Below are 13,409 nucleotides of genomic sequence, written 5' to 3'. Positions count from 1 at the left end.
ACCGTTACAAACGCTTTTCAAATTTCATTGTAAAATTATTTAAAACAACTACTAAATGGCCAAAGGTATTGTATTTATGCCGATTTGCCAATAAACTTTGAAACTAAAGTTTTCAAATATTTCTTTGAAAAGTCCTGATACCTAAAATAATCGATTATTTTGTTGTCGTATGATCTAAAGGCCAATGCTCTTAACAGCCCTATCTTGCAAAGTCTTGGTTCAGACGGCTTATATAACTACTCTGGTTTTATAAATTTCAATTAAATTAATTTTGTACGAAGAACGTTTGCATCATTAACGGCAGCATTTGTCTTTTTCCTGTGCAAAAAATACAACAAAATACAATAAGTGGACACAAATATAGGTGCGACAACCGAAGCAATAGCACTATCTTGTCTAACCGTGAGTTATACCGTGTCTCTTGGAATTATTGTTTCCATGCAGATACACTTAAAGACTGAACGCAAAAGTCGTTCAAAATGGAATAGTGAACCAGCATCACAAGACTAGATACATTAGCACATCAAAAGATTCCTACAAATATTCCTCTGTTTTTCCCCAGAACAGTAGGTCAGTGGAACATTTACCCGCTGACAGCCACAGTTGACTTCTTCAAAGCTATTGTCAATACACCTGTGCTAGTCTCTGCCCTCAGTCTTAATACAACTACCAGCACACAAAATTTTAATAATAATTATTATTATTTTTGGAAAGTTTCATATATTCTTTGATAAATGAACAATCTTGATATGTAAAAGACCACAACATTTTATTCAGCGCCTACACATAATCTTCGTAATCTTTAAAGTTATAAAGGAGTATAGTAACTAGGCGAAGAAGCAAAACATTAAAAGTAGGACATGTATAATTAATGTTATTTCTGCTGCAAAAGTCTGTACTTTTCTGATTTTCACATTGGAGGAAATATAATTTATGCATTAAATTCAGAACATTTTAAAAAGCATTAGCTCTAATATTGTTATTCGAACTAACATTTTTGCCGTATCTTTAATTATTGCCTGTAAATGCTTTTATGTAAAAAATACAAAAGCATATCCATCCATCCACCCATTTCCCTCTCCCCTCCCTCCCCATTCGAATCTCCCGCCCCAAACATGAAATTTAGTGAAAATTTTCTTTCATAGTAATATGTTATAAATACAATCTTTCAGTGAATGCCATATTTTTCTGAACTTGTAATAAAACCAAACGTGATCATTTGTAGTATATGGTCCTTTCTTATTGCCTTTTTCACATCTCAATAAAACAATACTACTGTTTGCTTAACCAGAACAAACTTTCTTTTCATCCTTTATTTACAGTTTATAAAATGATTAATTCTTTGTAGAAATAATTTCTGTCTTATGAAATGCATCTTATAGAGAATATTCCTTGTAAACATCCAATAACGTTATTAAATTATCCTGGAAAATACATCGAAATTTTCACCTCATATACGACGGCTTGTTGGTCTGTATCCGTCATCTGAAAATAATCAGAAAAAAAAGAATATCAAACAGGAAAAGTCACATTTAAAAAACTCAGCTTCCCAAATGCGCATCCCACAGCACACGGACGTGCAAAGTCTAGCACACATAGACAAACACACACCGCGTAAAGACAAAGGAAAAACAAACACATCAATGCAAAACGAACAAGTAAAGAAAACACAAAATTGCATCGCCTTGTAATGGTCAGTGGCAAAACTGGCAATGGAGAGTTAAACCGGTTTGCATATATGTTTACAAATATGACATTTTAATAGAATTTTTATTAATTATGGATTGCATGGTAACTAACACTATTCATAAGCCACGACATTCACATCATTTATACTAGCAGTTATTATGCAAATGATGTATATTACCATCAAACAAAACATGTGAATATATGCTCAGTACAATGCAATTTTATCAACTCTTACCCAGCTTAATTTCAATAATGAACTTGTCCGTCTTTCAATTTTGGACAGTACCATTAACTGTTGAAATGTGCAAACCAAAAATAAACAATGACTGAATGGCTTGTTTTCCAGCAAGAATATTTATTTTCCAAACTTGCCAGGTAAATAAAAAGTCATTTAGCTGTCCTAAAAAGTAAACAGAAAATACTACCTTGCAGATTGGCGCACCCAGGTAAGCAGCCAATATCTACTGAATATGTATTAGATTTTGGTTTGTCTCTCTGCCAAGTTTCTACAACAGAAAATGACATCTTTTTTTTTATGCCTCTTGTAAACATTCCTTTACCAAATTAGCCCTATCTAAGGTGAAACAGTCTCGAGCTATTTTTAAATTCTAAACGGTTCGTTTGGCCTAAAGAACAAGATAGAATTTCCAAACTAAATTAGATAAAGACTTGAATCTTTACGAAGAAATCATCTCAACAATACATCACACCAATCATGGCAAAGAGCCTAGTAGTAAAGATTAGCGTGCATATCACACAACAAAGTTGCGCCATAATATAACTAACTACTGTTGAAAAACGTCGTTAATTTAACTGTTTATTCACAGTATTTCATGGTGAAGATAGAGAGTTAATTTCGTGAAATACATAGAGGATATTTGTTTGTCTTGAGTGAATATGGAATATATCTCACTGAGAATTAAGTGAGAAAATTTTCACACTTCGAGGTGAGATATATTCCATATTCACGAAAAACAAACAAATTTTCTTTTTATTTTATACTCAATTACGTTGAGATGTGCATTTTGCAACTGTTTTAATCTCAGCGCGGGAAACAGACGCGCGTAAACAGACATGACGCCAGACGTGCTGTGACGTTATAAAGACGCATGCAACATAAAGTTCCATTTTGTTTTATTTTTTGCTGCATAACGGTATGAAATTCTCTTTAAGTAAATTAATTTGAATCAAGAAATATACTATAAAGAACAAAGTGCGACTACAATTTTCATCCTGTTTTAAGAAAATAATTTAAATTCATACACAATGTAATGAGAGGGCGGAGCTATATCTCTCACAGTGTGAAAATATAGATTTCATATTTTCACAGTGTGAGTGATGAGATATGAAAATATTTAACTGATAGAATACAGTATTTCATTAGTTAGCATAAAATAAATAAAGTTATTTGCTTTCTTTGGCTGTCTCAGATGCTTCGAAAACAATTTACTGTTGCATTATATAAATTCAGTATTTCGTTTACGGCTAAAAATTTCGTTATATATATGTATTTGCGTGAGTCGTCAAAATACTAAATAGTGGCTATATCGTATATTTTTAGAAAGAACAGATATAATGCATAATGCGCATCACAGACTAGCTTGACTACTTTATTTGGTTTTTAGAAAGAAACGAATAATTCATAATGCGTAGCAAAGTTGCTTTTCTTGTACTTGCAAAGTGCATTATTTCTTCTGAAATATAATCATTTTCATTTATGTATTTACATGATACGCTAGGCATTTTCTGATGGAAAGTGGGAAAATTAAAAATATTATTCTTTCTTAAATGACAAATTGATTTGTTTAATAGTTCCATCGATACAAAACATCATATGTCATTATGAATTATTTTCAAAATGCACAATTGTTTAATTGATTACTCAACCGCTCCTTTGACAGTCGAACAAAATCTTTGTCGTTATAAGAAAATAATCTAAATTATCATTTAAAATTATAGATAATTTACATACTCTAGCTTCTTTTCTAACATGTATAACAAATAATGCATTTTTAATTCACGAAATTGTCGTGATTTTTTTCTTTTTTTCCTTTATATTGAATTACCAATAATAATAATATTCTGTTGGAAGAAATAGCTCTTTCTGTGTCATTGGTAAGGTACAAGAAATAGCAGTAGCTTAGGACGCGTTCGTATGCTTCCGCTCGAGTTTGGAAATATCACGAACACGAGCAGATGAAGTTTTTTTTACAAACCTCGTCAACTTTTAACGTCTAGGGAATAAAGAAGACATTACAATAATTTCAAAACAAAAACATATATAAAACATTTATTGTCTGTAGAATACTTCTGTAGGTATTTGTTCAGTAACTGTATGTCGTAAACGGAGACTGATAGTGTTTTTTTCAATCGCCAATATAAAAATTTATTCTCCATTTTAAATAATATTTTTTATCTTTGTAAAGAGAGAAGAATGACAAACACTTCAATATGATAATGAATATTGTGCGTTCCTTCTAAGAAAAAACAAGACTTGTTTTGAAAATCCTTTATTGTTTCTATATGAAAATATCAACCAGATAAAAAATCGATATCGCACAGTACCGATAAGATGGCGAACTAAACCTAATTGTGGATCATGATCTACAATCATGATGAATTACGTTTTATGGCCATAGGGACGTTCTCCAACCGTACAAGTAGATCCTAAACTATTTTAGTCTTAATGTCACTGTGATGTTTGACCTTCTGAGTTCTCAACTTGCCATAAACATTCACGCTATTACGTTTGATGAACTTGAGCGAAAGAATTCTCAAACATTTTCACTCTGACCTTGACTTATGATGAACTGCACCATATACATTAGGGCCAATCTACCCCTACCCACTCGGTAGCCTAGGAGTAGAGCACCCGCTTCGACTTCGGGAGGTCGTGGGTTTGAACTCTGGCTGCGTCATACCAAAGACGTAAACAATGGTACCTTCCTTGTTTGGTGTTCAGCATTAAGAGAATAGTACTAGGACAGGTCAGCACGGTGTTAGTTTAATTTTACTGGGTGGGATATTATGCCATGCGTTATGGCGTGAGATTCTAGTGAGGCAGCATTATAAAATTGGACATTATGTTCACTGCTACAAGCGAACACCGTCGTTTATATGACAAAACAATTGTTGAAAAACATGTTGAACTCATACACACACAAAGAGTCGAGCATCCAACGGAGTATGACAGCCTTTGGCCAAGGTAATCTCAAAGTAATCTCAAGTCATTGATAGGAAACATTTCAAGTTTTAAAGTCACAAGGACTTTGATCATTGACCTTCTGAACCCCAAAAACGTTTCGGTATTTGTTTAATGGTCTGAAAGCAATAGGTGCCATTCACTGACAACAGTCAATCATCTTACGAAGAGTGACAGGCTTAAGCCAAAGCATTTCCTTTTAATTGATCGGATTCGGTTTTTAATCTAAAAGTCACCATGACCTTGATCTTTAAACTACTGGCCCCGGAGCAGTAAGGATCATCTATTGGCAATGCCCAACAATAACATCAAGTTTGATGAAAATTTTATTGCTCGCATTATGCAACAACTGTTAACCAATAAAATGAACTACAGCCGATAACAATAACACATAGATTGTATCCACTCTTTGTTTCAATTATTCAGATGCGCAAAAAATTTAAGCTATCTTTATTTCTTGTAAACTCTGTACCAATTATATGAATGAGTGGTGCAGAAATTCATTAAAAGGGACTGAATTGCAGAGTGATTATAATAATCAAAGAGAGGTAAAAATAACTAAGATTATGTTGATCTGGAGTTCCTCATATTACTTAAATGAGTATTTCAACCGTGGTTGACTGGAATTGAAACATTGCTTGATTTAAATAAATACATTCTGCAAATGATTTTGAACAGCACTGTGATTAGTTTAACGACTGGTATTAATTCATTAATTTAGACAGGAATACAAAAATCAATAAATGCGTGCATATAGAGTTTTTCTTAATTGAGCGTTCCATAAGTGTGACAATTTTATCTGTTTTCCCCGTATAGCTATTTTTAAATCTTTGTCATTACGGGCTTCTTAGTCAGTGTACATTTTAAACTTAACAAGCATTGAATTTGAAAATAAAAGACACACAACTTTCGATTCATATTTTTTTTTAAACTACTAAATAATGCCTATGATATGTCATTGAATTGATGAAAATATTTGGGCTTTGGATTAAGTCTCTTTTCCCTGGTTTTATAGTTCTTAATATGACAGATATTTTTAAATTTACTGTCTAATCCACCAAATACTTAACTGGGTTTTATAATTAATTAATTTTAAGCTTGCAAAATCCAAATTTAAGACATACCATGATATCATGACAATTCACGAGTGACTAATTGTCTTGGGATTTGTGGCTGTGTAATTCCTAGCGAACAGGTAAATTTTCAAGTCAACTTATTAAAGTTTAAAATTTGAAATACATGAACATGAATCCACAAAAATGGTAGTTTTTTTAAAAAAAACAACTGAGAAATTTAATGCCCAAGAAATTCAATAATTTTTAAAAATTCTGTTAATGCCAACTGATATGTTTTCGGAAGAATACGGTGATGAACTATTCAATTTTGTGAACCATTCTCGCTTCAAGTGAGGAACACAGTCACTATTATAAATTATATAATAAAAAATTATCATTTACATGTTTTACCTTTTATTGATGCAAAGTAAATATCCTATCAAATCACTGCGAATGTTTTAACTAGTTTCGATTTCGGCTATATTTGGAGCTATGTCAACATTTTTCCCAAATAGCTTAATTTAACCATGTCCAAAATATTAGAAATTTTCGTAATGGTAACCCAGTACGTTAAAATGTTTTTTTTTAACTTTTTTCAAATATAAGCTATAGCGTATTAATGATAAGCAGATCTTCATTTTTTATCATTTTCATGCTTTTTGATGAAACATAAATACCATATTCATGAATAGACTTAAAGATTCTTCATTTATTGCAGTTAGTTTTCATTGATTACTCCAGAGAGATAAATAGAAAAAGTGGAAACTCCACAGGTCGCTCAACACAACAAAAAACGAAAATGTTGCAGGCTCGGTTTGATTGAGTCAAGACTGACTTGGGGTTGTGTATTCTGCCAAAAAAAGTGCCGGAGGACAGCAATGCTGGACTATTTTTCAAGCTTTGACACAACAAGTCATATAACTTCACAAAAATGAAAAAAATATGTTTTGTGGAACCTCATGTCCGATAATCCCGGAACTGGTTATTGAGATACAAGTTTATTTTAAGTCTGACAAGGACGCCGGCAATTGGCAAGTGCAATACCTTGGAAAGCACAGACTTATTCATTTTAAGAGAGCTGCCAATCAATCAATGTGTTCAAAAAGATATTTGAAGGTAACATCACTTCTTTTCAACCCCGAGGCGAAGAGTGATTCAAATAATCAAAAAAAGGGCCAAAAAATATAATTAAGATTCTGTTGATTTAGAGTTCATCATATCACTTAATCGAGTATTTCAACCGTGGCTGACTGGAATTGAAACGTTGCTTGATTTAAATAAATATATTCTGCAAATGATTTTGAACAGCACTGTGATTAGTTTAACGACTGGTATTAATTCAGTTATTTAGACAGCAATACAAAAATCAATAAATGCGTGCATACAGTTTTTCTTAATTGAGCGTTCCATAAGTGTGACAATTTTATCTGTTTTCCCCGTATAGCTATTTTTAAATCTTTGTCATTACGGGCTTCTTAGTCAGTGTACACAAGCATTGAATTTGAAAATAAAAGACATACTACTTTCGATTCATATTTTTTTCAAACTACTAAATAATGCCTATGATATGTCATTGAATTGATGAAAATATTTGGGATTTGGATTAATTCTCTTTTCCCTGGTTCTATAGTTCTTAATATGACAGATATTTTTAAATTTACTGTCTAATCCACCAAATACTTAACTGGGTTTTATAATTAATTAATTTTAAAGCTTGCAAAATCCAAATTTAAGACATACTATGATATCATGAAAATTCACGAGTGACTAATTGTCTTGGGATTTGTGGCTGTGTAATTCCTAGCGAACAGGTAAATTTTCAAGTCAACTTATTAAAGTTTAAAAGTTGAAATACATGAACATGAATCCACATAAATGGTAGTTTTTAAATAAAAAACTGAGAAATTTAATGCCCAAGAAATTCAATAATTTTTAAAGATTCTGTTAATGCCAACTGATATTTTTTCGGAAGAATACGGTGATGAACTATTCAATTTTGTGAACCATTCTCGGGCTTCAAGTGAGGAACACAGTCACTATTATAAATTATATAATAAAAAATTATCATTTACATGTTTTACCTTTTATTGATGCAAAGTAAATATCCTATCAAATCACTGCGAATATTTTAACTAGTTTCGATTTCGGCTATATTTGGAGCTATGTCAACATTTTTCCCAAATAACTAAATTTAACCATGTCAAAATTAGAAATTTTCGTAATGGTAACCCAGTACGTTAAAATGGTTGTCAACTTTTTTCAGATATAAGCAATAGCGTATCAATGATGAGCAGAATTTCATTTTTTATCATTTTCATGCTTTTTGATGAATATAAAAACCATATTCATGAACAGACTTAAAGATTCTTCGTTTACTGCAGTTAGTTTTCATTGATTACTCCAGAGAGATAAGACTGACTTGGGGTTGTGTATTCTGCCAAAAAAAGTGCCGGAGGACAGCAATGCTGGACTATTTTTCAAGCTTTGACACAACAAGTCATATAACTTCACAAAAATGGGAAAAAAATGTTTTGTGGAACCTCATGTCCGATAATCCCGGAACTGGTTATTGAGATACAAGTTTATTGTTAGACAGTCAAGGACGCCGGCAACTGGCAAGTGCAATACCTTGGAAAGCACAGACTAATTCATTTTAAGAGAGCTGCCAATCAATAAATGTGTTCAAAAAGATATTTGAAGGTAACATCACTTCATTTCAACCCCGAAGTGAAGAGTGATTCAAATAATCAAAAAAAAGGGCCAAAATATAATTAAGATTCTGTTGATTTAGAGTTCATCATATTACTTAATCGAGTATTTCAACCGTGGTTGTGTAGAAATAAAACGTTGTTTGATTTTAATAAATGCGCTCTGCAAAAGAACAGCACTATGATTAGTTTAAATGGAAAAGCAATGTTGTTCTTATTTTAATTTCGTTTGCTAGAATTTCTTGAATCATTTAAAGAAGTGAAAGATGGGAAAGTTATGAGCATGATGACGGGATAGAGGCTTGCCGTGATTATTTGAACAAAGCACATTCATGCTTGTCACACAAGTTAGTCAATGATATTTGTCAGTTTATTGAACTAGTCTTGACTAAAAACCATTTTCAGTTCAAAAATGAAAATTATATTAATATTTCAGGTACTGTTATGGGCACGCGTATAGCTCCTACTGATGCTTCCCTTTTTATGGGTAAACTGGAAAGCGATTTCCTAGCTAATACTACTGTTAAGCCATCGCTTTGGTTACGCTTCCTTGATAATATTTTCTTTATATGGGAACACAGTGAAGCGGACCTATTTAAATTTATTGACAGTTTAAACAATGTCCATCCCAATATAAAATTCACCCACACTTACTCAAGAGATGCAGCCATATTTCTTGATGTTAATACTGGTAGAACAGTGGGTGGTAATTTTGATTTTTCTGTTCATAAAAAAAACCAACTAATACACATCAATACATTGAATTTTCATCCAGCCACACACTTTCATGCTAGAAAGGGATCCCGTTTAGCCAAGCTAAGAGGTACAGACATATCACTTCTAGTGATTATTCACAAATGAATTGGAAAAATTGCGGATGTATTTCCAAAATCGTAATTATCCAAGACAGTCGTATCCTTGATGATGCTTTAGCAAAGGCATCAGTACTGTCAGAACAAAAGAAGCCATGACCAATCACAGGCAGAATACAGATGATGTTATCGCCTTTGTTTGTGTATACAACCCATCCCTACCAAACATTGGTCAGATTCTTAATAAATGTTGGGGGCTTTTTTAAATATCTGGGGAAAAAAAGCAGTGTACGCAACCTGGCCAAATGCAAACCAATTATTGCCTACAAGCGACCTACATATCTTAGTGATATTTTGGTTCACAGTAGCCTGATGTCTTCGGATGTGAATGGTGGTGTTCTTAAATGCAATAGAACACGGTACTCTCATTGTGCTAATATTACTGAATCTGCACAGTTTACAAGCTCTCAAAATTTAAAAACTTATGATGGTAAACAAAATGTTAATTGTATGTCTGAAAATATTATTTATTTAATCATATGCAAAAAGTGTAAGTTACAATATGTGGGGCAAACACATCAGAAATGTTCACAAAGAATGAATAGCCATAAATTTGATATTAGGCATTTTCCTGATACTCTTACAAATGTATCAGAGCATTTCAATTCTAACAAGTCACTCTATTAGTGATTTTTCTTTCATGTCAATCGACTTGGTAAAAAATGACTGCTTTAGACTCTTGAAAGAGACTCGCTGGATTCATACGTTGAATACAACCCGGCCTTATGGCATGAATGCTTAAATATTATTTTAGTCTTTTTTTCACACAGATTCTTCCTAATGTATTTTTGCATATTAGTTTTGCTTGCTTGTATTGGTATTATTTTTGCTTTACAATTTTTGCAGGGAATAAATATCTATTTTTGATCCTACTATATGTGAATATTACGCCAAAATGGGTAACGTCTTTTGACGTCGTCATTGACGTCTTACTTTCCTATGACGTCATACCGTTTTGTTATCATACTCTGATGAAGTCCAATGGATGAACCATGTTAGTTTTAAAGTAAAAAGTATATATCTCTTCGCTTTATCTATATTTGACTAAGTCACCTAATTTGTGACCCTAGATAGCTCAGTTTCTAACCTGACAGGTTTACAGTAAAGACAAAACATTCTGAACAAATCTCTTGTAAATCAAATAAAAGATGCTTACTCTTAGAGAAGTAACAGATTCTATGATTTGATAAAGGTATCTCTGACAATGTAGATTTAATACAGACAAACATTTCCTCAGGTTTCATACAAATTACACAAATAATTTGGTATATACAGTATTAACACAATGAATATATTATTTGAACTAATTAAATAGGTTTTGATCCGATATGATGAAGTTTTAAAATTATTACAGGCAAAATAAAAGCCATTCAAATATTCTGATCAAATTTCCTGTTATTGGGTAAATGATATGTCTTGTGATATGCTAACAAAACTTTTCTATAATTTGTCAGAGCGACCTAGTATTTTTCCAGATACATCTGTGAAAAAGTCGTCAAAAGATTATGGTGACAAAGCCTTTGATCAAATTTCATGTAGACCTAGATGAAAATGTGACATCTAGTGCTAATTTATTTTAATGTCTTTACCTAAATTTTAGCCGCAAGTGACCTACTATTCGTTAAGTAATATACTGTTGTTGTAATTCAATGGGCCATATCATCCTATTTGCAGATACGAAGGAGATAAAATCCCCTTGAATCTTTGTCATGACGGGTTCCCTCTATTTTTATGCTTATTTACTCTTTTTTGTGATCGGAAGGGGTTCTGTATAACTTAACAACTAGCAGCTCTAAGGACCATCATCATTTGCCGAGTAAAGTACATGAAGACAAGGAAGCAAAACGGCTGTTTCGAAAGAATCGCGTTAGAATTAACAAGGATGAAATGTTTATCTTTGTGACCCCTTCAAAGGCCTCAAAGAGAGAAAACATTCAAAAGGAACAATTTTCAGAAAGTACTCAGTAAAATTCATTCTTTCTATGTCTTACCTTTTATTGTAATGTAGATATCGTTTAAATCCGTGCGAATAATTTAGCTGATTTCGAGTAACCTTGTTTCGATTTCAGCTGCATTTAGAGCTTTTCCAAAACAGCTATATTTATCAATTATTAGTCAGATTGCTAAATATATGAACAGTTAAGTCTGAAAATAGAAAAAATGTCAAGTAATGGAACTTTGTCGGCAGTGAAGTGTAGCTAGTTTCAAATTTCAACAATTCCATACTACTTGATGGATAACAAACCGTACTGATTAATAAACAATTAAGCTTTTACACGAGACTGATATGCTTTATGTGTGTGTATTTGTGACTATCAAGTGCCACATATAAACGAGAGTTATAGAAAGAAACATTGCTTGACCGTGCGAAAGCGTCGTCACAGAAACGAAGTTATAGATATAGACCACAATTTTGATTCATAGAACTTTTTTCTTTACTAGTAAATGAGATCATAACAGATTACAAATCAGACAGGAGCTGCCTCGGCGGACAGCAACTCTTTGCTATTCAACAACCATTTCAGTTAAATGAATAAAAAGTAGAAAAAGGAGTAATTGAACCTGTAGAATGCATGTGTGCTTAACACAGCGAACAAGTGTGTGAACTTTCAATACCTTCGCAACAGTAGATGAGCTATTAGCTTTGATACAAAAATTAAACAAAAAATTGCTTAGTCGAAAAAAGGGTGTAATTTTGTAAAACTGAAATGTAAGGTTATGTTCCCTAGGCAGTACATGTCAGTTCATCACAATTAACATGTGTGTTAGGTTTCAATCTTTTGCCATAAGTTGTTACTGAGATACCAGCTTGCATACAAAAAATTAACCAAAAATTGCTAAGTAGAAAAAGAGACATAATTTCGTAAAGATAGCAAAATAGAGTTATGGAACTTGTGCAACATATGTCAGTTTAAATCCGCCAAAGGAGTGCGAAGTTTCCATTCCCGTAAGTGGTTACTGAGATCCCAGCTTACATATAAAAACGCAGAAATAGGTCCGCTTTTTATTTAGAATATCTGGTTTATTTTGATGCGCTTTCAGTATATCCCTATTATTTCTGGATGGATTTAATTCAAACATCAAATCGTTGTTCCACAATGTCACCCACATGACATAACACAAGGTTCATAATTCTGGCCTAAAACTTCTTGAAATATGCCCCCAATCTCATTTCAACATCAGGTTAAAGTTGTAACGCACTTTCAGTCTATCTTGCTTATTACGAAATGGATTTAATTCAACATTTAATACTTGTTCCAAATCATCACCCTCATTATATGACAAAAGGCACATTACACTGGCGGAAATATTTCATAAATTATCTCCCTTTTATACCTGGGGATTGTAGTAAGTGTTTGATTCAAAGATACAATTTCACTCTATTTCTGTTATAACTTAGATTATTGTGATTTGAATCAAACTTAAATTGTTATCCAACATCATTTACATCTGAGACATTTATTCCTTCATTGGTAGCTCTAGCTTCTTCACATATGCCCTTTTCACTATCCAGCATGAAGGAAAGTTCACTTTGACGACTCTTGTTCACTTATTCATTTGAACAAAAAATAGAAAAGATACAATACGAGGCAGCTCGAACAGCTACTGGCCTAACAAGATCGGTTTCAATATAAAACTTACTACATGAGATATGTTGTGATACAGAAAATTCAAAAGTTTACTTTTAATGTACAAAGCCGAAAACCAGTTAACCAAAGTTCTTGGCACAATTATTCCTCTACATTTGTCTGAATAATGCCGACTACGCTTCAGTGTAACAAGAAGAACTGAAATTTATTCTTAGTCTGTTTTACCACAAGCATTACAACTTTGGAATGATCTTTCGTTAAATGTTCGATACTCAGAATAACTATCTTCTTTT

General features: G+C 32.5%; 1 long non-coding RNA gene across 2 annotated transcripts; it reads right to left on the bottom strand.

The window, feature by feature from the left end:
• Positions 1 to 444: 444 nt before the first annotated feature.
• On the bottom strand, positions 445 to 11,632 carry LOC128554338 (uncharacterized). Of its 2 annotated transcripts, none has more exons than XR_008369578.1 (3): positions 11,518 to 11,632; positions 2,115 to 2,195; positions 445 to 1,485 (listed from the first exon to the last, which is right to left on the bottom strand). It is a non-coding gene; the product is annotated as an uncharacterized LOC128554338 (long non-coding RNA). The 2 variants fall into 2 exon arrangements; XR_008369577.1 differs by lacking the exon at positions 11,518 to 11,632 and adding an exon at positions 6,358 to 6,424.
• Positions 11,633 to 13,409: the final 1,777 nt, after the last annotated feature.

The sequence above is a fragment of the Mercenaria mercenaria genome, unplaced genomic scaffold, assembly GCF_021730395.1.
Source record: "Mercenaria mercenaria strain notata unplaced genomic scaffold, MADL_Memer_1 contig_4952, whole genome shotgun sequence".
Classification (NCBI taxonomy): domain Eukaryota; kingdom Metazoa; phylum Mollusca; class Bivalvia; order Venerida; family Veneridae; genus Mercenaria; species Mercenaria mercenaria.
Note: the sequence above shows the minus strand (reverse complement) of the source record. Positions and strands in the feature narration are given on the sequence as shown.